Source organism: Paramormyrops kingsleyae, chromosome 1, assembly GCF_048594095.1.
Source record: "Paramormyrops kingsleyae isolate MSU_618 chromosome 1, PKINGS_0.4, whole genome shotgun sequence".
NCBI lineage: Eukaryota > Metazoa > Chordata > Actinopteri > Osteoglossiformes > Mormyridae > Paramormyrops > Paramormyrops kingsleyae.
The window spans coordinates 15927646-15951584 of NC_132797.1; the positions used below are offsets into that span (position 1 = coordinate 15927646).

The 23939-nt window shown below is 45.9% G+C and overlaps 1 long non-coding RNA gene across 1 annotated transcript; it reads right to left on the reverse strand.

Annotated features, from left to right (window-relative positions):
* Positions 1 to 5843: 5843 nt before the first annotated feature.
* Positions 5844 to 23345, reverse strand: LOC140578643 (uncharacterized). The gene is made up of 3 exons (XR_011982915.1): positions 23230 to 23345; positions 20669 to 20813; positions 5844 to 6326 (listed from the first exon to the last, which is right to left on the reverse strand). It is a non-coding gene; the product is annotated as an uncharacterized lncRNA (long non-coding RNA).
* Between the last annotated feature and the right edge of the window lie 594 nt (positions 23346 to 23939).

Sequence of the window (23939 nt, forward strand, 5' to 3'; positions counted from 1 at the left end):
GTTTCCCCTCAGTGCCTTCATCTTTGGTTGGTCCCTTTGTGCCCCCTGTGGTTCCCCCTCATCCCTCAGTGCCCTCTAGTCCCTTTGTGGCCCCCATGTTTTCTCCTCGTCCTTCTGTGCCTTTGTCCCCTTTTGGTTCCTTTGTGCCTCCTGTGTGTCCTTCCCGTCCGTTTGTGCCCACGCCCCCTGTTCGTCCCTATGTGCCTCCTGTGGATGTGCCCCCTGGTATGGTCCCTCTGTACCTGTAGTGTCCCCGGGTCCCATGTTTCCTCTTTTGGTGCCCCTGTGTGTGTCTGCGTTCCCTGTGGTGTGTCATCTGTTGTCTGAGTTAGTTTCCTTGTGCCAGTTCTGTGTGTCCGTGTTGTTCCCCGTGGTGTGTTGATGTTGTTCTTTTTGTCTCCCCAGATTCCGTCGTGTCCTCGGCCCCTGTCGCTCTGCTCTCCTTTGTGGGGGGGGTCCTGTCATGCCCCGATCGTCTGCTCCTCCTGTGCGCCACACCCCCTCGTTAACCCTGTGTGGATTCCCCGTGTTTACCAGCTGTTCCCGATCGTTGTCATTACTTCATTGTATTTAGTCCGCGTTTCCGTTTGTTTCCCCAGTCCAATCATTGTTATGTCAGCCCAAGTGTTGCTACTCCTTGTGTTGCTGCGTCCATTAATTAAACTCCGTGTTTCCCCCCAAACTTCTGGCTTCCTGCGCCTTTACTGCACTCCGTGCTCCGTTCGGCAAAACACACCTTCTTTGTCGATTGTTTATGCAAATCGCCTGCCGCTGAAACAGAATATAACCGCGATCTTAAAAAAGTTACAAACTCAAAAAACAATGATAAACTAAGTAAAAAAAAATTATTGCTGGTCAGAAGAACAGATACAAAAAAAGATCCGGATGGCATGACAAGAAATGTAAAAAGTGTTCTGTTATTAGGAGAGCATGCATGTAGCGTATATATGTAGCATATATAAGTGCATATAGCGTGCTGTGCCAGCCATGTGATTTTGGGGGTATTTATAAAGCAAAAAGGAGTTCATAAATTTTTCAGAAACCTGTCTAAGAGTGATTTAAACAACAAGGATGAAAATGATTCTGATTACGTAGTTTCTGTTGTTCCTAGGTAGTTCCAATTACAGTTAATCATGAAATATCCAGCAGGGAAGAAATTTCACAAACTGACTTATTGCATCCTATGATGGTACCAGGCTTGAATTCACTGAGCTCTGCAGATCCCATTCTTTCAAAAATATTTGTAAACTTGATTGCATGGCTGGGTGCTTCATGTTATATTGTGGCAATGGGTCTGAACGAAATACCTGAATTCAACGACTGAGAAGTGTGTCCCAATACTTTTGTCGATGCAGTGCATGTGGAAATACACTCACCTAAAGGATTATTAGGAACACCTGTTCAATTTCTCATTAATGCAATTATCTAATCAACCAATCACATGGCAGTTGCTTCAATGCATTTAGGGGTGTGGTCCTGGTCAAGACAATCTCCTGAACTCCAAACTGAATGTCAGAGTGGGAAAGAAAGGTGATTTAAGCAATTTTGAGCGTGGCATGGTTGTTGGTGCCAGACGGGCCGGTCTGAGTATTTCACAATCTGCTCAGTTACTGGGATTTTCACGCACAACCATTTCTAGGGTTTACAAAGAATGGTGTGCAAAGGGAAAAACATCCAGTATGCGGCAGTTCTGTGGGCGAAAATGCCTTGTTGATGCTAGAGGTCAGAGGAGAATGGGCCGACTGATTCAAGCTGATAGAAGAGCAACTTTGACTGAAATAACCACTTGTTACAACCGAGGTATGCAGCAAAGCATTTGTGAAGCCACAACACGCACAACCTTGAGGCGGATGGGATACAACAGCAGAAGACCCCACCGGGTACCACTCATCTCCACTACAAATAGGAAAAAGAGGCTACAATTTGCACGAGCTCACCAAAATTGGACAGTTGAAGACTGGAAAAATGTTGCCTGGTCTGATGAGTCTCGATTTCTCTTGAGACATTCAAATGGTAGAGTCAGAATTTGGCATAAACAAAATGAGAACATGGATCCATCATGCCTTGTTACCACTGTGCAGGCTGGTGGTGGTGGTGTAATGGTGTGGGGGATGTTTTCTTGGCACACTTTAGGCCCCTTAGTGCCAATTGGGCATCGTTTAAATGCCACGGCCTACCTGAGCATTGTTTCTGACCATGTCCATCCCTTTATGACCACCATGTACCCATCCTCTGATGGCTACTTCCAGCAGGATAGTGCACCATGTCACAAAGCTCGAATCATTTCAAATTGGTTTCTTGAACATGACAATGAGTTCACTGTACTAAAATGGCCCCCACAGTCACCAGATCTCAACCCAATAGAGCATCTTTGGGATGTGGTGGAACAGGAGCTTCGTGCCCTGGATGTGCGTCCCACAAATCTCCATCAACTGCAAGATGCTATCCTATCAATATGGGCCAACATTTCTAAAGAATGCTTTCAGCACCTTGTTGAATCAATGGCACGTAGAATTAAGGCAGTTCTGAAGGCGAAAGGGGGTCAAACACCGTATTAGTATGGTGTTCCTAATAATCCTTTAGGTGAGTGTACATTAAACATTGCTTGCTAATAGTCTTTTGTTATAAAACCAACAACATTTTTACAGAATTATGTAAACGACAGGACTTTCCGTGAGCACTGCAGCCTACCTGTTAATTTAGGAACCAGACTGATCTGCCTTGATAGCTCGTTGCATGTGAACATAAATATATTATACACTGATTTTCATACAGCCAATTTGCATATAGATTGTACATGAGTATTCATTTGGAGATGGGTGTGTTACATTATCACAGTGGATGTCACCCCATTTAACCTGGGTTCTCTGGTGCTACAGTGGGTTTGCTTTAGATCTGCACTATATGCATACAGCCCAGCTCACAGGAACACTATTAATAGTGCAAGGCTTCCATTCGCTAAGAGCTACATTACACACTTTGTTTCTCGACTTCAGGGATATTTAATACAGTGTCAGTCAGCGGGGCTCCAAAACAAAACTGCTATAAAGACACCCGAGGCACAGCAGGGACCCACTGCGGGGTCCAGTCCCTGTTTTTAATCTGCAGAGGCTAAGGGTCCTCAATGCGATGACATCATTTTGCACTTCTTCTGTGTGGTGTCAGCATGGAAAAATGAAAACGCTAAAACTAGCGGGCTAAAACTAAAGCTAAAGCTAATTCTAGCGCCTCAGATATAGCTCGCGATGGGTGTGAAAGTGTTACATGTCGAGATAAATTTGAGCAGAAATATGTAAGAGGTACCGCTCGTCTGGTTTGTCAGTTTGTCGTTCGGCAGAGAACCCGATCCCTGCCCTTAATCAGGCTTGGCAGAATTTGTGCCCGATTATTGAGTGATGACTCCCGTCTGAAGGCGTGACATCTAAAGGGCGGCGATGCATTATGGGACGTGATCCTCCAGCCCTGGCCAGCACGTGTCTGCTGCCCGCCGCGAACTGGGTCTCAAACAGAGCTGCGAGCCAGGCACTAAGCCCCCGAGAACATGACAGGAGAGTCTGCCACGGTTCCAAAGTCTGAACTTGCGCAACCCCTATACCCCCAACCAAAAAACCCCCCACGAGGCTGAATTGGCACGCAATTTGTCACGTGACAGATTATGGCTGCCGTTTCCATCATGTGATCTGCAAGCGTGTGCCTGATGTGCGGGACGGGAGGGAGGAGTGTCACAGGCATGTCCTTCCAGCTGACCCTCTCACCAGCTGCTCCACAAAACTCCATCTGGAAAGATGATAGTGACAGAGATTCCCTGACTCCCCGAATTCCCTGCCCAGGGTCAGTGGCATCGGCAGCCTGTATCTTCACACCCTACATTCCATCTCAGGGCGGGAGGCTATTCTGGGAAAAAAAACCCAAAATGTACACACTGTGACCCCACAGGAACACAAACTGGTCCTCTGTCAAGTCAGGCTTCTGGCTTTTTGTCATCTATGGGGCAATCAGGTAGATATTACCCCCCCCCCCCCAGCCATGTGGTGTCCCTTGGTAAAGTCCATAGAAATAAAAAAGCAAGGGGGTGCACCATACGTCTGAAGTGCTCGGCATGGCTGCTATGTGCAGATGGGGAGGCCTATGATGGGATTGATTAATTAGCCATTACAGATCGGTGTAAATCTGCAGAATAACATAAGACTCTGAGGTCTTATTCTCTGCTGTGGACAGTTTGACAGGTAGATGTGATTTTCAGGAGCATTCTGTCAGGGTCAGCACCTGTTTTGTCCAAGTCTTATGTCTTCTCCCCATTTGGCCGGCAGGTATCACTGACCATCCTGTCTTCCCCCGTTGTCCTGCCTCCTCTGTTTTCGTATTTTGTTTCATTTGTATGACTTTTCTAGTTCCTGTGTCTTGTGATTTGTATTTGGTTTTGGTTTCATGCTTTGTGCCCGTGCTTGTGTTTCTACCTGTATGTTTTGGTTTATCCCCTTTTACTTTTGACCCCTTGCAGTCTGTGTTGTTCTTCAGTTTTGATTAATAAACCCCTATGTTCCTGTGAGCCACCAGTGGCTCGTTCACCCTCTCTTCCCGCCTGCACTGTGTCTCGCCATCGTGCCAAACCCGCCCGGATCCTTGACACATTCATGTCTGAGTACAGTGTATCATACATTGTACTGAAACATGGAATATCTGATTTATTTAAAAACCTATAAAGCACGAGTACTGTGATGTATTATTTTTACATTCAAAATTCCAGTGCAGAGCCTTAAAAGAAAAAAAAAAGAGAGCAATGCCATGAAAAGGGGTGTTTTCTCTGTAAAGAAAGTGAGCTCTGGCATTTAAGGCGTATAGCTGTGCTTGCAACCTTAAGAAGGCGCTGTTCGGCGTCAGTGCGTACAGCAGAGGTCAGGATGGGTCTGCCAGACTTAAAAGCCTCGTTTTGGGAGCGTTAAGCCTCCACCACATCAGCTCCAGAGTGCTTCCTCTTTACCGTCTTTGCAGCATTTAATGTTAATGGAAACATTTCAGCTCACAGAAAAAAGCACTTTGTTTATTTGATTTCCAGTGATAGCCCCAAGACAGAAACGCATTTGGAAAGCATTTCAGGATTGTAGCAGGCATGTAAAGGCTTTATATTACTTGCATCTGAGTGCCTGCAAAGATGATCTCTACTCGCCGCCCAATTCCCCAGGGGGGCGATCTCTACCCACCGCCCCATCCTCAACAGGGTTGATCTCAACCCGCCACCTGATCCCCCGCAGGGCCAATCTCTACCGACTGCCTGATCCCAACAGGGCCGATCCCCAACAGGAGGATCCCGGCACCAGATCTCCCAGAGGGCCGATCCCTACCTGTAGCCCGATCCCCTGCAGGACCGATTTCTACCCGCCACCCAATCCTTAATAGGGCCAATCTCTACCCCCAACCGATCCCCCGCAGGGTCGATCTCTACCCGCCACACGATCCTCAACAGGGCCAATCTGTACCCCCTGCCCGTCCCCCACAGGGTCAGTCTCTACCCACCGCCCAATCCTCTGCAGAGCTGATCTATACCTATGATCTCTATAGCTGATATAGCTGATCTATATCTATGCCTCCAGCCCCTGTCCCCGAGGAGGTCCCCGATTGTCGGACCATTGCTCCTCCTCCCTTAGTGGAGATGGAGGAGGAGCTCGAATGGGACCCTTCGGGGATCATCCTGACTTCCCTTGTGACTCCCTCTGGAGTAATGTATCCCCCGCCACTCTAAGGCAGATCCCGGCCGGGACCTCACCTCTCGGTGTCCCGGAGAGGGAGAGGACTCCTGCACCGGGAATGGGTCCCTCCCGCCCTACCCCCTGGCTCGCCTTCGGTCCCCCTGGTTCTGGCTCGGTGGTTGCCTGTGGTCCCCCTGGCTCCAGCTCGGCGATCGCTTGTGGTCCTGCCTGCAGTATCTCATTGGACGGCTGCAGTCCCACCTCCGACGTCTCGTTGGTCGCCTGCAGGTCCACCGGCTCTGACTCATCATTTGCCTGTGCCTTCACCGGCTGTGGAGGTGCCTTCGCCAGGTACGGCTTCTGTTCCTTCCTCCCCTCCGCCAGTGTCCCCTTCACCTTCCTCCTCTCCTCCTCTGGCTGTCCCGTCACCTTCCTCCTCGCACCCTTTGGCGTTTCCTCCGGCTCATCCTTCGCGGTCACCAATGGTCCCTTCTGCTCCGGCCTCGTGGTCGCCCACTGCTCCTGCGGCTCCCGCCTTCCACCCACAGGGGTTTCCTTCGGCTCCTCGGTTCCCTTTTGTTTCCGTCATGTCCCGGATTTCGTCTCTTCGCTCCCCTTGGGCATGCCCAGAGTGCGCGCCTTTGGGGCGAGAGAGTCCTGTCAAGCCCCACTTGTCTGCTCCTCCCATGTGCCACACCCCCTCATCTACCTCGTGTGGAATCCCCTTGTGTTCAGTTTGGTTTCTCAATAAATCCCTCATTCCCCAATTCTCCGTCTCCCTGCTCCTGCTTTCCCAGACACAACACATAATATTTCTCCTTCAGTTACTAATTGTAAATCAAAATGTAAGGGATTTTAAAGTCTTTGCTCTTAAGTTCAGTTGGCTTTTATCATAAAGTGTGCCTTTTTCCACCTGCCACCATGGTTACTATGGTAACAAAGGTCAGCCGCAGATCAGGTGGTCAGACAAGCGAATTGAAATATTTTGATGGTATTTAGATGGACCTTACAGAATCTTATTCGATGACCATAGAAGCACAAAATGCAGAGCACAAACATTCAATCATGGAAAGATATTATAACCAATTTTGGCTTGAATATAGGATATTCGTTTTTTATCACTTGCAAAATAAAACACGTACAGATTTTTCTTTCAGTACAGCTTATATACCACTAAGGTGGTATGCTTTTTGTGTTAGCCGGTAAAAACGTAACATTTCTCGTATAATTCTAGATCCTCATAAACTCATCTGCTGCTATTTTTTACTAATCATTTAGGCTTTTAGCGACATTTGAAAACACATTAAATAAATACCAGCAGAATATCATTGTCTGAGCTCCTCCTGTCGTCTGTCCCTACCTACCCACCATAAATACACCAGTGACGATATTCTGTCTGTTATTATTCTACTCAAGGAGCTCAGCGTGACAGAGAGATCATGCACTCTCCAGCTGCCAGTCCCCACACACAACAGGCCATTTTCTACTATATTTAATTAGTTTCCATGAGATGTGCATGTGGCTCTTATACTCCGTCATTAAACGGCATGTTTTGGATGAATAGCGTCTTACAGGAATGAACAAAGGAGGTCAGGTTAACTTCTGCCAAGCTCCTGTTTAACTGGACCTCAGACAAAGCACAAAGTCAAACTGGGAGCCAGCGTGCATAATGAGATTGAACCAGTTAGGACGACGCCGGCCAGATCACGGTCTCAGAACCCAGCAGCCTGACGCAGTCACTCAGGTGACCTGCCGCTTATTACAGCTCATTAGACATTCTGAACAGGCGGATAAAGGTTATGTCTCATGCTCTGTCCTCTCCTGAACATGCTACTCAGTGCATGTTTTAAATAATAAAACCAAACCTTTAAACCCCACCCCTAATCCTCCTTGAATTACTGAATGTCAATCATGTTGTATGTGTCCTCAAAACATAGCTTTAAGGATATATATATATACACTCACCTAAAGGATTATTAGGAACACCTGTTCAATTTCTCATTAATGCAATTATCTAATCAATCACATGGCAGTTGCTTCAATGCATTTAGGGGTGTGGTCCTGGTCAAGACAATCTCCTGAACTCCAAACTGAATGTCAGAATGGGAAAGAAAGGTGATTTAAGCAATTTTGAGCGTGGCATGGTTGTTGGTGCCAGATGGGCCGGTCTGAGTATTTCACAATCTGCTCAGTTACTGAGATTAGGATAGATAGAAGAGCAACTTTGACTGAAATAACCACTCGTTACAACCGAGGTATGCAGCAAAGCATTTGTGAAGCACACAACCTTGAGGCGGATGGGCTACAACAGCAGAAGACCCCACCGGGTACCACTCATCTCCACTACAAATAGGAAAAAGAGGCTACAATTTGCACGAGCTCACCAAAATTGGACAGTTGAAGACTGGAAAAATGTTGCCTGGTCTGATGAGTCTCGATTTCTGTTGGGACATTCAAATGGTAGAGTCAGAATTTGGCGTAAACAGAATGAGAACATGGATCCATCATGCCTTGTTACCACTATGCAGGCTGGTGGTGGTGGTGTAATGGTGTGGGGGATGTTTTCTTGGCACACTTTAGGCCCCTTAGTGCCAATTGGGCATCGTTTAAATGCCACGGCCTACCTGAGCATTGTTTCTGACCATGTCCATCCCTTTATGACCACCATGTACCCATCCTCTGATGGCTACTTCCAGCAGGATAGTGCACCATGTCACAAAGCTCGAATCATTTCAAATTGGTTTCTTGAACATGACAATGAGTTCACTGTACTAAAATGGCCCCCACAGTCACCAGATCTCAACCCAATAGAGCATCTTTGGGATGTGGTGGAAGGGAGCTTCATGCCCTGGATGTGCATCCCACAAATCTCCATCAACTGCAAGATGCTATCCTATCAATATGGGCCAACATTTCTAAAGAATGCTTTCAGCACCTTGTTGAATCAATGCCACGTAGAATTAAAACAGTTCTGAAGGCAAAAGGGGGTCAAACACCGTATTAGTATGGTGTTCCTAATAATCCTTTAGGTGAGTGTGTATATACACTCACCTAAAGGATTATTAGGAACACCATACTAATACGGTGTTTGACCCCTTTTCGCCTTCAGAACTGCCTTAATTCTACATGGCATTGATTCAACAAGGTGCTGAAAGCATTCTTTAGAAATGTTGGCCCATATTGATAGGATAGCATCTTGCAGTTGATGGAGATTTGTGGGATGCACATCCAGGGCACGAAGCTCCCGTTCCACAACATCCTAAAGATGCTCTATTGGGTTGAGATCTGGTGACTGTGGGGGCCATTTTAGTACAGTGAACTCATTGTCATGTTCAAGAAACCAATTTGAAATGATTCGAGCTTTGTGACATGGTGCACTATCCTGCTGGAAGTAGCCATCAGAGGATGGGTACATGGTGGTCATAAAGGGATGGACATGGTCAGAAACAATGCTCAGGTAGGCCGTGGCATTTAAACGATGCCCAATTGGCACTAAGGGGCCTAAAGTGTGCCAAGAAAACATCCCCCACACCATTACACCACCACCACCAACCTGCACAGTGGTAACAAGGCATGATGGATCCATGTTCTCATTCTGTTTACGCCAAATTCTGACTCTACCATTTGAATGTCTCAACAGAAATCGAGACTCATCAGACCAGGCAACATTTTTCCAGTCTTCAACTGTCCAATTTTGGTGAGCTCGTGCAAATTGTAGCCTCTTTTTCCTATTTGTAGTGGAGATGAGTGGTACCCGGTGGGGTCTTCTGCTGTTGTGGCCCATCCGCCTCAAGGTTGTGCGTGTTGTGGCTCCACAAATGCTTTGCTGCATACCTGGGTTGTAACGAGTGGTTATTTCAGTCAAAGTTGCTCTTCTATCAGCTTGAATCAGTCGGCCCATTCTCCTCTGACCTCTAGCATCAACAAGGCATTTTCGCCCACAGGACTGCCGCATACTGGATGTTTTTCCCTTTGCACACCATTCTTTGTAAACCCTAGAAATGGTTGTGCGTGAAAATCCCAGTAACTGAGCAGATTGTGAAATACTCAGACCGGCCCGTCTGGCACCAACAACCATGCCACGCTCAAAATTGCTTAAATCACCTTTCTTTCCCATTCTGACATTCAGTTTGGAGTTCAGGAGATTGTCTTGACCAGGACCACACCCCTAAATGCATTGAAGCAACTGCCATGTGATTGATTAGATAATTGCATTAATGAGAAATTGAACAGGTGTTCCTAATAATCCTTTAGGTGAGTGTATATATATATATATAAAACAAGTTCTGGCAATAATCCAAATCACTCATGGTATTTCATTTATTGATTTATTGTGTGTTGCTAAGGATGCCTCAGTAAGCACAGAAGTAGCAACGACTTGACATCACTAAATTCTACATGCTTTCCTGACTTGCCACAATCTTCTATCTGGGACAAAGTAAATGGCTTTGGTGGGGGTGGGGGGGGGGGGTTCTGTCCATCACGCACATGCCGGGGAATTGCAGCCACAACATCTCTGCACGGTTTATGTTCCTGCAGAGGATGTCTGATAGGTGTCTAAACCCACCCCTGGCTGCCCCCCCCGCCCAGTCGCAACACTAGCATGCCTCGCGGTGCTGCGGCACGTGCCGCCATCATTTCTGCCATGGGTTCTATTCCTGAGCGGGTACACCTTGGTCTTTCCAGATCAGGTGCCGTGGAAAATTCCTACCGACCGACAGGTGAATAATGTGAATGGCTCAGATGCACAAAGGTGCTGACAGCAGTAAAAATAAGCACTGGCTTGAGTGCTAATTCACGCGCGAATTTGAAAGCATATGACTAGTGACAAAAATCGAAATCAGATGCGACACATGAAAACCCAGTCAGCCACAATAAAAAGGTCAGTGCCGGGTGGTGAGAGTCAGAACAGCATGCATCAAACCAACATTGTGTGACAGCACTACACCAACCTTGCAATTCACATTTGAGTCAAACAAACACTTTCAAATTAGATAGTTACATATTTAAATATTTGTTGATAGAGTTAAATTTTTCGGCAAGAGTCCTAGAACGAATAAGAAAATTGCACCAGTGTTATGACTGAGTACCATGCTTTCCGTGTTATAAAGGTCTCAGTGCTGCAAGAACAGGGTCCTGTCCAGCAATCAAAAATAGCCCTGCCTTGAAGGGGACAGCTCTGGGGCTCTGAGCACCAACCCGAAGGGTCTTCTACCTTCTACCTCAGTCCACCAAAATGCACCTGGTGAGCAGCACCAGTGAATACCTGATCTTTGGGAAGCTGGACCTCGTACCATGCAGAGCCGGACGGAGAACTAAAACTCACTCCATCGGAGATACATTTAATGCCAGTGGTGTGGCAGCTGGATATCTCCAAAGATGATCCGACTGAAGACGTTTAATAAAGGTGAAACCGACTTTCAGACATTTTTGGTGGTGCAAATGTGAGCTGCAAAATCACCCATAATTCCAATCTAAATAAAACAATAAGGAGGAGCCTAAAAGAAAATTGATATCAACACACCCTTTAAGATCAAAGCACAGAAACGGATAACCCTGGGAGACCCAGCCCTTCAGTTTCCCCATCAAGGCACATTGTTGCACTGACTCCTCTTTCAGTACATATTGTATGTATCCTCTACAGCAGCTGTCCTGATTGGACAAGCAGTAAAGCAGTATTTGAAGTACTGGTACCAGCAGAATTCCACTACCAGCCGGCTATGTATTGCTATCCATATATCTTGCATGTAGCCTGACAGAAGACACATTTGTGATCATTGACAGACAGGAGGACTTTGCGGTGAGTTCGTGGTCCATGCTGAGAGTGGACATTAGTGTGAAGAGCATGAAACAAAGTGTAGCGTGGAGGTTAGACACATGAACGGACCCCTTTAGCTGCACTACTGGCCTTCTGTTAACAGAGCCCAGCTGTGAGGCCGTGGGGGTGGGGGCGGGGGTTGGGGTGTTACATACCCACCTCTCCCTCTCTTAGCGCTCGGCGAGCTGCGAGGTTAGTTCTATTTCAGGCCTCAACCCTGACCTCAGTGGACCAGCCAGGGAAAGTAAGGCGAGATGGCTTCACAAGCGAGCAAAGCTAACACACAAGAGCCGGCCAATCTAATCGTTCATCTCCTTCTCCATTAGCTGCTAATACAATATTAGCATGTTTAGGGGAGGAGGAGACAGGTCCCTTGTCTTAGTAAATATCACTGACATCCACCACTTAGAAAAAGGGCCACCCAGTCATCAGCGAATCATCTGACTACCTAAATGAGCAAAACAAAAGAGCAGAATTGCAATTATTTCACTGGACGCAGCTTACACAAAAACAAGGTCTTTGTTTCAATTGAGAAACAAAAACAACCCTTTAATTAAATCATGTGGCTGCCATTCGTTGGAGGATATGACAGGAAAGTGAACAGAGCCGGGGTCTTTTTATCACTTAGAAGCAAAGCTGCATTCTGGCTATAAACCAAGCATGACTAAATATACACAGGTCTTACTATCCTGGTAGCGGAGACCTTTGTGCAATAATCCCTACATTGTAACCTAATGCCATATCAAGGTTTGCTAGTGAAGGTCTTGGCGTAGCATGAGGTCATTTGGGACGGCACTCTCAGTGCCTTTATGGTGTGCTTCCCAACGGATTTGAAATTACGACCTTGTTAATCTTGCTATTTATTGGGGTAATGGAATACCACATACACTGGGTAAAAATCGTATTGTAGTAACGCAAAGTATACTGCATAAATGACCTAGTTGCCCTTGTTAGTTCATTGTATGAAACTGGCACGCATCAACCCATCTCAGCAGCCTTCCCGCACTGTCTATCCAAAAATGCCTGTGCAGATGATACTCTTCTTAAATGAGGGTTAAGACCTTGGCAAGATCTGAACATGTGTCTCAGTAGGACGAATAAATATGTCAAATGTTTTCGGTGTGGAAATTGGAAGCAGGGTATGACATTAGCACCAGAACTCCTGCCAAATGCAGGATAGTTCTACTGAGCCCAACTTGAGGCAGCTCTCAGAATTCAGAACCAAAAGATGGACAAAAGAAAAAGAGACAAGAAGGAATAACCAAAATTTCCCACTGTTAGTCATATAAACGCTGTAAAGTATCTGGTCCCAAGAGAGAGCTCACAAGCCAAGTCTTTGGAGGTTCGTGGGACTTTTACAACATGGTGGCCCATGAGCATGTACTTAATCCCAAGAGTGGCTCATTTTTAATTTACGCAATCTTCACAACAGGCCACCGAAAGGGCTTGGTGTGAGTCACGGGCCCGGAGCGGGTTCCCAGCAGGCACCGAGAAACATGAGCCGGCGTAGTCGCTGCGATGGGCTTGGTAAGGGGATCCCATACAGATGTGTAATGCTAGTCTTCGGGATCCCCGAGCCAGTCACAGAGGTGTGGCCAGAGGAAAACAGTGAAGATCAAGGTGGCATCATAATTAGCATGAATAACTGCCCAGCTCCAACTTTGTAGCTGCATGCAAGATACTAGCCAATGAGTGTCTATATAACCCATCCGCCCATCTTTCAGAGCACTTACCTAGAGTCAGTCTCGATGAGCTCTTATAATAGATGGAGACTTGGCAAGCCGCTTTGTGAAGTATCATCTACTGTGGCTCTCACATTCCTTACACTGGCTGTCTGACTAACCGAAACGAGGCAGCGAAGGAGAACAGATTTACCGACTTGCTGCGTGGTCTTATACTGCTGAAAAACAGCTTAATCTAAGCAGCAACTAAATGGAAAACACACACAGCAACTCTACTTCCACAAAATTCCATTTTCACAAAGTAACCCTGACATATTATCTACACGGCTGTACAAAATCATCCATCTGTTAAGTGCTTATTCTGAACATTGTCATTGGGGAGCCTCAAGTCTGTCCCACACAGCCACATACTAACACTCTCGAGACGGCAATTAATCTTACTGCATATCGTTGGACTGAGGGAGGAAATCTATATGGGGGAGGACCTTCAAAACGCCGTGCACACACACACACACACACACACACACACACAGACACACACACACATTAGCGTACCTATCCAAATGGGGACCTTCTATTAATTTCTATGGGAAAAACCCTAATCCCAGTCATGACACCATTAACCCCTACCCAGCCCTAACCATAGGTAACTAAACAAAATACAAGACTCTTGGCATTTATACTTTTTTGATTGCAATCGCAGATTTGTATTATATTGAGGTTATCCAAATGGGGACCTGAAAAATGTCACCACATGTGACCTATGTAAACTCACACACACAGAACCACTAACCACTGAGCCATTGTGTGCATCCCATGACCTGCATAAATGCAGCAAAACGTTCAATACAAACGTAGCTTTTGGAGAAAACATACTCCGGTGTTCCCCAATTCTAATGTTGGAGGTCCAGAGGTCCATGTGTCGTACTGTATGTTTCTCTGTATTTATTTGTTTACTTATCATTATTATTATTAATCCTATTGTATTCTTGTTTACACTGAACAGTTGTCATCATTCCTGTTTGCACTGTGTCCTATTAACTGTAGTCGTCTGTCTGTTCACCACAACCATTTCCAGTATGTTCACACTGGCAATAAAGTGTTCTGAGCAGATTTCCTAGTTCAAATACATATTAAATCAACTAATTACCAGGTTTAGTATAGGTGTGTTTGAGCAGGGAAATCTGCAAACACTGTTAGATTCTGGCCCTCCTGAATTGGAATTGGGGAACCTTGGTGTATCCGATGCTGGATCGGAATGACTAGCTGAGTCATAGACTGAATATTAAGGGAAATGTAATTTTCATTGTTTACCGCAAACCTAATTTTCTCAGCTGAAACACAAGCACTGAAACGTTCATGTCCGTTTAATACCGAAATTAGCCTCACGCCCACATCACTCCGTGAACTTTGTGGTATAATAACAGGAAATGGCCAGTAATACTCAAGCCAAACAGCAGCACAGGCCTCCACTATAACGAAATGTGTTTGGTGACGTGGCCTGGAGAGACACAGCTGCGATTTGATGGGGGTCGGTTCACCGTGATCAGGGTGCAGGTAACACCGTGCAGGTGACCCAGCAGAACACAGCATGGAAAATGTTGCTCAGTGCCTGATTAGGCTAATCGGATTAGTGGGGCGTGGCCTCAACTAAAGACGCAGCTCAGGCTTTCCTGCAGCCAAGCTGCGTGACGTCAGGGGACAAGCAGAGTCGCGGCTATGCGAGAGAGAGCGCCGACGGGTGGGCAGGATGGCGGCCAACCCGTCACCTGCTTCTGCTCCGCCTGGATCGGCTTCTTTGGTTCCTGCCAGATTCATCCAACTCATGGGTAGATGGTCCAAGTTTTTAAAACACCTTGAAGATCTCAGCTTAGAAAGAAAGTAGTGGGGATCGGATCGAGTGCAAAACATCCGTCAAATATACACAGAGAATAGCAGGGCTGCCGTACGTTACTTGCAACGGCGGAAATTAAATGTACTAAGGAATGTAAACACACGTACGTGCACACACAATATATAGTGTAATCTGACTCTGGAAGTCTGTGTGTGCAGAGGGAGATAAATGAATTTACATACATGTATTAGACAAAGTCCTTCAAAGAGCAGATGTGAAAAACATGCATCTTTATCAACTTACGAAGTCAGTATGACAGACACACCCGGTGAGTGTTTCATGCAAACATAATGTCAACACGGTGGCAGCGTCGGGAGCAAACGCACAACGTGTAACCGAATCAGGTTGCCTTGCTCGCCAGCTACAAGCAACTGCATATTAGCACAACAGCCCTACAGCAGATTATTCAGATACCAGTTTCCTGATTTCATAAGGAGCAGTAGGATGTACTGATGGAATCTGCAGATAACACCTGCATTTATACAGTACCATGGGCATCTTAGTTATACGGACATACAATGCTTTTGGTTAACACCAGACTATACCTTTGTACAGTGTCTTACCCTCATGCTGACAGAAAGGGGGATCTACAGCACTCCAACTGGATTTAAATTCCCATTAGCTGTTCACTGTGCCTGGCCCAGTATGACATCACTAACTATCACTCTAATGTCAGCTCCAACTTCCTGTGTTGCTTATCTATTCAGCTTTGTGACATTACAATGGCTGCCAATTCAAACAACGCATCGCTGCTCCAGACTGGAGACTGAAGCGCTGCAGTTATCACAAAGCCCTCTGATTGCCTTTTGAAACAAGCATCTATTCAAAGACACGAACACCAGAATGTTCTAAACAGCACTAACTAACTGAAATCTGCTGAACAAAAGATTATCATGCCTCCGCCATCATGATGCATCCTATCACTAAAGCAGCGTGGACATGAACCGGCACGTCCGCCTTGACTGGCGAGGTCATCCATCCACCGTGGTATTCAGAGCACTCTGCTATAAATAGAGGTCTGGAGAAGCAAAACTTTGCAAGAGGACATCCAGTGGCTGACGAAACGGTTGTTTTGAACCCTCTGTCCCCTGGTCCATGTGCCGATTGGCACTTGCCTATTGTTTGACTGGTCACCATGGTTTGGAGTGGCACGTTTCCCGGCTGGCTGGGAGCTCCATGAATCACATCCATCGTTGCTGGACACTCAGTGCCAGCATGCGGCAGCTGCAGCAGTACCTAACCCTAGTGCCGCCTGAAAAGATTTATGGAAGCATGAAATTCAAAAATTCAAGTACTGTCAGTGACCTAAACAAGGTTAATCTTGACAGGCACCAGACAGACATCAATTCCATAGCACATGTCACATAGAAATTCGTCATGAAGTTCATCCCCCCCATATAGATCTTCACACCCCCAGAGCAAAGGCTATTTCCAAAGCAGCTAATTAACGGGCAGCACTATTCTACATCTCCCCAGTACAGTTTCTGAGGGAGGCTGATGACCTTTGGAGAGGGTTTTTCAGAATTAGCACGTATGCAACTTGTGGGTTCATAGTATAGTTGATTAAACAAACATGTTGGTGGAAAAGAAAATAGCACTAAGCAACTGACCATCAGTGTCCCAACATCAACAAACCCCACAGCATGCATGATATCCATCTCAGTGTAGAACCTCAGGGGCTGAGAGTTGCACAGTCATTTCCCCTGGCAACCAAAGCTTGGGTTTACTATACAGTAAAACGTTATTGACACTCTAGAGATCTTAAAACAGGCAGCTAGTCTCACCTAAAACTGACAGATCCATTATCAGGCACAGATGAACAAACAACCTTATGTTTAGTGTACAGTACTCAAACCGGTGACTACTGGATTGCCTTGTGATTTTAATCAGTGTATCTCAACCCAGGCCCCCAGACTGATCTGCATTTTCCTCCAGGAGCTGAGAGGGAGCAAAAATGTGGACTCTTTGGGGGTCCCTGAAGACTGGGTTGAGAAACACTTAAATCAACATCTCTTGAAGGAATGCAACAGGTCACCAATATGAGTATAGGAAATATAAAGTGAATACAAGCCCGTGGTCCATGCAAGTTAACATGAACATAAAGAGGATTTTCTTATTGAACAATATTCTTGCCAAGAATTTCATACACAAATGTAGAATTCACGATACTCCCGTCATTTTAGAATTTAAAAGATTGTCTGTGCACTACTGACAGTCTTTATTGATAAGAAAATGCAAAAGCAGTTGCAATAAAGTCAAACTTTTTCATTTAAAATATACAGGCATACGGTGAAATTAAAGTGTTTATCTGAGATTCTAAAAATGGCTTTACACAGACAAGACAATAATGAATAAGTAAATAAATGTGCTCTACATGGTGTAACTTTCAGTTAGTGTTGGCAGTGTTTTTGCACATTCTCAATTTAGAAAGGTGCATGACTAAAAGCAGGGAGTATGGCTTACTATCACGATGTATTTCTGTAAAGCCACTATTTTAACTTTCTTGTTTTGTACTGCGTGGTTATGATGCACTTAGCTGTTAATACCTCTTTTTCCATGCTGTTACCATATTTGTTAGGATATTGCATCTTCAAATAAAAACAAACTTCTACAAGATGGTAGAAACTGGAGAAGCGATGAAAACAATCCTTAAATAAAAGACATTCATTATTATACTTTGTTTATATAATGGATATTTCAAATATTTGCATGGGAGCCTTCAAAATTCAGCTCAGTGCAACAGGTCGTGCCATGTCATGATCGAAAGGTCAAAGGTCAGAGAGGCAGCTCATTGTAACATTGCATTACGTCTGAAAAGTTCCACACTCCAATGCCAAAGTAGACTGTATGTTTTGCCTTTCTGAACAAATGAATCAGCAGCTAAACCTGAGTCTTTACATTTCTGCAATATCCATGTCATGTTTTGTGTTCACACATGCAGGAATCTAAAGCAGGCAACAAGTTCTCGTGATTTTCACACGTGTGCCATTACCCAGGCACCATCAGCAGACTTTCACACAGTTTCCCTCCACACAAAATGATGCTTTTAATAGCTGAACTTGCACTTTGACCAAAAACAGTTACTGGTTAGATACACAGATCTTTACTCCTTTTTAAAATCTAGAAGAATAAAATCACATCCTGGTAGAAGTTCTGAAGAACATTGCATCGAGTTGCTTGTGCTTTTCAAAATCCTGCTTGCTTTATTTCATCAAAGACCTTCAAGTAAATACAGCAGCTTAGCACCAAAATCCCTGCTGGGATTTGAACCAGCAGTCCTCATACTGACCAATAAGAATCGCTAACAATTTCAGCGCCAGGTGCTCCAGGGGTTAGCACAGTGGTATTCATGACGTTGTGGGGACATGTGGTCCCCACAAAGTAAGATGTACCCACTTACACACACACACACACACACCTTCTTACAGCTCCATATGACACCACTGAGTGACAGCAGCTGAGGATATCTATACCGCAGAAATGCCCCAGACAGGGGTGGGGGACATGCGGGGCGGAGTACGAACCACCCTGACGAAAGTGTGAGAGCCAGGCGTGACAGGCTCAGTCATCACATTTTCCTGTCGTGTGACATGATCCCTCATACCAGCGTCAAAAGTCACATACGAACCACGCTGGGTTTTCATCCAGTTGTGGCTCAGCTTTCAAACAAGTGTCATTTAGTTCGCCTTTCGTTCAGTAATGTTAACCGATACTGAATAAAGAGGAGAACCACTTTCTCTCTGTGGGTTTTTTGTTGCCATGAACATAATCAATCGCAGGGCCTGCTGTCACCAGTGTTTCTGCAGTCCAAACATCCTTGTCATGGTGACATAACTCCTATTAGGGTCATAAAAAAGAACATGTAGCCTTTCGAGAAAGTCCATCTACTGTCACAGCCTGCTGGGCTAAATAATCATATGATTCCTTTAATTGAGGCATATCTTAAATATTTCTTTCCACAGGTGTGCTATTTTTGTGCATCACAAGCACAGCTTAGAGTGGACCTTTTTCTAACCTGGAGCATTATGTCCTACTGCGTAAAACATGTTGCATATAACCTTGCAATAAATCAGCCAGGTACAGTGTGACAAACTCTGCACAGTGCGATTGCTTGAAACCAGAAGGCTGCCAGGAGGATAAAAATACAACACAATATTTACAGTGCCGCCCACTGCATGCAGCAGCTGCGGGAGTCTATCCTGGGCACAGGTAAACGGCGATCTGGTTTCAAAACAATGATCGTCATGGCGACAGACCGCCACCATGATGAAGAGGCTAACCGCACGGACCACGCCATCTGCGTTACGGCAGGCTCTTGCAGGGTGGAGCACTGGGGCGCTGCGGGTCATGGGGCAGGCTTTCAGGATCCACGTGAAACCCGATGACGATGGCAAACGAGAGATGCAGTGATCGGGGATCCGGGTTCAGCAAACAAGGTGTCGTTCTCTGTAGCACCTCTTCTAATTAACTTTGAGTGCTTTGAAATGACTCTCAGGACAAATTCTTATGGGTTTCATATCATCATGTACAAGAGGCAGCAAAGCGCTCCGCCCCACGAGTAGGGAACGCCTGAGAGCATAACTGACTCACTTCCCACCCAGAAAGCACTGCGCCACCATGAGGTCTCACCAGTAACAGACTCCCTTAACACTTAGGACGAAAACTGTGGGACGTGCTCTGCTACCTCCAATGCAATCAAGAGTGCCACTGAAGGATCACTTATTCTGTAGAGCAGTATTTCCCCATCCTGCCCTTGTGGACCCCCCCCAGACAGTCCACATTTTTGCTCCCTACTGGTAGCTGGGAGGAAGAAATAAGATGGACTGCTTGGTGGTTCCCAAGGACCGGATTGGGAAACACTGCTGCAGCACAACTGATAACCAATGACAGCGAAGGACCATGCGGAGGGCTAACAGTGGTATGACATTACATCTATAAATGATTCCACCACCCATAGTGATCCTAATTGTTTAATGGGAACAATATTGTTGTTACATATGGGTTAGTAATGGTAAGTGACTGTGTCTTTCTATCCAGCAAACTGCTGCAGTTATAACTCAGCTTTATTGGCATGCAGTGCTGTGACCCAATGCAAAAAGAGGAGACTTAGCCCTGCCTCTTCTCCCCCCACACCTTCCACCCCTCCCCCCCACCACCCAGCAGCGCTTTAAATACAGACCCTGTTATCACGAAGGAGCCGGGGAGGCTTTTCGCGCTTCACTCCGTCACCCTGCAAGGGTTGGGAGGTCCTGACATGGTGCCGTCTCACCGGACACTGTGGGTAAATCTCAATATGTGTACTTGACCATATTTGTGTTCTCATGTACCTGTTTTACATCATCTTCCATTGCCAATGTCCAGGTCCTATACTAAGAATAGAAGTACATAGGACAGTAAAAATCCCCGAATGTTGGTCTTGCTCCACCCCAAATATCAAGGATACATCGGTTCCATCCTCAATGAATCAGATCAATCCCATGATTCATTGTGTCCCAAGTTCGTTCTTGGAAGACAAGTTAGCGAGACCACTCTTGCTAAGATCACAAGTATGACTTTCGTGTTCTTGGTATTGGGATTCACGCCTTACCTTGGCGGAGGAAGGGGCCCTACCGCTCAGCAAGAAGCTCCACCCACTCATAATGGTGTTACGCTCTCACTGCGCCGGTGTGGGGTCTGCAGTGATGAGCTCCACAGGAGGCCCCGTGTTCCCACATGGCTGCACAGCACCATTCCTGCATAACACACGTGTAAACATAGGAACATCAAGACCAGGGCTGCATCGGAAATCGCACACTTCCACACAAAATAGTGCGGCAAAATAGTACAGGAGGCATAATAGTGTCTGAAACCATAATGCGCATCGATAAATGCACAAAAAGTTTCCAGATGACACCCTACATCTGGTCAAAATCCAAAGTGTGCAAACACTGTACACTATTCAATCCCACAATCCTAGACACGACTTCTAAGGACGTCAGCATTGAATTTTAACATGGCCGGCGAGGGTGATGGTGGTTTTAAGTGTGAGTACTGCATAATTTTTAATATTAAAGCTCAGATGATCATAAAAAAAGAATGATAAATGTATTTAACATATTGATAAATGTACATGGTTTGTTCTGTACTTGTTGCTATGCAAGACATCCGTCATTAAAAGTCAAAGTCCAGCAGTTCAAAAATAACGTAGCGTGTCTGAAGAGTGCACAACGTTTTGTAGCAGTTCAAAGGTAACCTAGCGCATCCGGAAAGTGTATGAAGTTTTGTACTCGTGCATTAAGGAATTGCAGAAGGAATTTGCCATAGTGTTTACTTTCTCTTCATTTAAGTGCATAGTGCGTAGTGTGTGGTTTCAGATGCAGCCCAGGGGTATATATAGGGGCTGGACTACAGTGGCACTGGCCTCAGCTGAAATCTGATTGGCCTTCAGGCTGCTACCTCCTCTGTCACTCATTGATTTAAAATATTTTATTGGCTAATGAAAAGGTCGGCCCTTCTATATGAATTATTGCCTCTTTTATGATCAGGTCAGGAAGCATGCACGAGTAAAGAACATGGCCCCACCCACAACATGACAAAACACCTCAGGATCCCGGTTGGGAAATGAAGATCCTGCAAGCTGGATCACCCTCAGGGCATCTCACCACATAGCCTTTGTGCCGTAACTGACGCTCCCTATCAATGCAGGTAATGTGCCTCATTCAGGACTCCCTCATTCAACACAGCCAAACCAACAGTACCCAAGTACTCTCCGAAGAGACACAGTACTCTCCGAAGAGACTCATGCCCCCTACCTTAAAAAATAATAATAATAATTTAAAAATCCTGAGTCCCTGAATGAGACTCATCTGTAGCACCGCGCTGTAGTTCTGCAGGTGGAACAGCATTAATATGCTGCATCTCCAAGCAAAACAATGTAATATCAAGGCAGACTCTGAGCATTGACAGTCCTAATGATCAGACAAAACACCATCAAAGGAGGGGATCCATACATCAAAGTGCTTGGGTTTGTCAAGAAAGATCTGAATAATTAATGCTGAGATCATGCATTTTTAAGGTATGTTGCTGCATTGTTATAAATTTTTCACTACATGTAAATAACAAGAACAACCTTCATTTATTTAGTAGGCACTAAGTGTCCTAAGTGACAAACAAGGCAAATAGTTACAATTATACATCACAAGTATACAGCTAACAAGGAATCGACTAGGTGCGGCTAAGATAAGCTTCCAATGAATGTGGATAGTGATTAGCTGATATTACTCTTTGTTATGAGAGACTGCACATATCACCCTAAAGCTCAAACACTGACTGTGTATGAGGTCTAATCAGCCAAAATGCTTTTGCAGTTGCACTCAGTGGTGACTGTGGCCTGGACAGCGTGTCCAGAGCATAAAATGGAATCTGCATCAGCCATTTTCCACTAGGGCAGAAAGCAGGTGACGCCCACCACGTGCACAGAAGCCCTCCTGGTATATGCAGAGAAACAGTTATCTCTGTTTTGCACATTCATCTGCAGCTTGTAAAATGCAGAGACAGTCACATGACCAAAAAGAAACTATGGGATTGGGTATCTGCAACAGGGAGGAGGCTGCTGTTCTCACTTGGAAGATGCACCAAGGGAATGTTTTTAACCCCCCGGTGACTTCCATGCATCTCCAGGTGGGTCGATGCTTATTCCGGCCCAATGTTAATCCATGAATCTTGACCTTTTAGATGTAGAAAACACTTGGCATCTTAACAAGCTATTGCTCCTGATGATCTGAAAAGTTACAGGGTAATCTACATTTCGATTCTCCTAATCCCCCCGCCCCACCAATCTAAGCGACTCCCACTGTGTAGCCAAAGCCAAATATAGACAGATCTCTGCCAAACTGAGGCGGGCCTCCATAAGGTCCACAGTCTCATTCCGAATATGGCACAGTCCCAGTCCGAGAGCTAATGTTATCAGCATCGAGCCAAGTCATCAGGATTGACTGCTTCCGAGATGAACTATAAAAGATCCTGCCCATTTTCTCTGTCCTAAACCCGGTCACTTAAAGCAAAGTCCAACTGGCATTAGGACAAATGCAAAAATAGTGATAACACCCTAATATAACATCCTAGAGTGTTCAAGACACCACATGGAAACATTTCAAGAAGAGCACTTACAAATAATTAAAAGACACCTATCTTTACAGAGTGTCCTTACAGTGGTGCTGTTCCAAATGTCTCTCTCCAAATATGTTTGTTGCTATTTGATAAATTCAGGCAATTTACGTTAGTTTTCGTTAGCCACACCTGGAGAGCTACTGTGAACGTGTTCATGTTGTGACCGTTTCACGGTGAAACCCGCTTTTTGCGCGAGCTCTGCGGGGGTCGCCGTGCTCGTGCCAGCACAGGGACGGCCGTTTGTGCCGTTATTCCTGTAGTTCGTTAGCGACACGCCGTGGGAATCTGGGCTCTGCCCCAAGCCAGGGTGGGAAGCCGGCTCCCCCGCTCAGGCGTGCGAAACTTGAGCCCAGCCCCCGGGCGGGGCGACGCGGACCGGCGGTCGGCCGTCGCACTCAGCGCGGGGCCAGAGGGCGTCCGGGGCCAAGCTGGCAGCCCTGCAGTGGGAGGGGGGGCAATGGTCGAGTAACTATTTACAAACGGCATGTGCTCACTGCCAGCAAATTTCCACTGTGGGAATCAAAACAGAATCTCGGATAACAGCCGCGGGGCTTGTTTAGGCGAGGACCGGGACCAGGAGTCTCACCCGCATAAGGAACAGACGCGTTTCGTACTGATCAGAGTGATTAAGGCTCTCAGTCAAGCCCCAGCGAGAGAGCAGCCAGGGGTTCAGCACAAATTGTTTTTTCTGACTCTCACAACTAAAATAG